This window comes from Parus major, chromosome 1 (assembly GCF_001522545.3).
Source record: "Parus major isolate Abel chromosome 1, Parus_major1.1, whole genome shotgun sequence".
Taxonomy (NCBI): Eukaryota; Metazoa; Chordata; class Aves; order Passeriformes; family Paridae; genus Parus; species Parus major.
This window is the reverse complement of record NC_031768.1, coordinates 90,526,263-90,527,343: the sequence shown is the minus strand read 5'-3', so window position 1 is coordinate 90,527,343 and position 1,081 is coordinate 90,526,263.

Sequence of the window (1,081 nt, the reverse complement as noted above, 5' to 3'; positions counted from 1 at the left end):
ATAAAATAAAATAAAATAAAATAAAATAAAATAAAATAAAATAAAATAAAATAAAATAAAATAAAATAAAATAAAATAAAATAAAATAAAATGCACAGTACTTCACCTAGGATGAAAATTAAACCCCCCTTTGTATTGCAGCAGCAGGTGTTAAACATTGAATAGCAAAGCTGCATCTCAGCAGGGAAGAATGACAGGGAAAAACCTGTAGCTGTTTAAAACTACTTTGGTAGGAATTTATGGAGGTAAGATATTTTACCTTTCTAGCTGTAAAATCTAATCAAATTTCATGGTTTTTACTTGCTGGGACACCATAGGCTGCTCTCCCTACTCCCTGAAAATAGCTGTGAGTGCTGTCAAAAACAAACAAACAGAACTAATCTGCAAACAAAACACAAGACATTTTTTAATAACTTGGAAGAATTTGTGCACTTCTTCAAAATCCCACTGCTTCTCTCTGTACTGCCTGCTGCTACCCCAGCCCTGGAGCAGCTCAGCACAGCCCTTCTCTCAGGCAGGCCCTTCTCCAAACCAGAGGACGGCCATGGATCCCAGCTGGAAGTGCACCTGCTACTCAGTCTCCTTCACCCCTTTCCAGGAAACCTAGAGGATTTTTCCTCTCTGACATCGGCCTTAAAAGACATGAAGGTTGCACCCAAGGGTGCCAAGTCCTTCCTATGCAGCAGATGCATGATTACAAAGCTATTGTACTAGAAGGGGAAGGGGGGAAAAGTGCATTGCTGACAATTGCTGACACCTCTCTTATTTGATTTCATTTCCCCCCTCCCAGTCTTTCCTTTGGAGCGACGCGAAACGATGAGAGCAGGGAGAGATTTCGCTTAAATTAGGTTCACAAATAGCCCGGAGAATAGGGAAACGAGATGCGTACGCTGCATGTCAAAGCGCCCCCGATGCGGTGGGGATTCGGAAGGCAGCCCTGGGGCTCAGGCACAACGCACCTGGGTCAGTGGGAGGGAGCCGGCGGCTCCCGGGGGCTGCAAAGAGCTGGCTGCTGCTGCCCCCCGACGGTGCCAGCCCGACAGCGGCCACCGCCGAGCGGGGCTCGGAGCGGGCTGGGGAC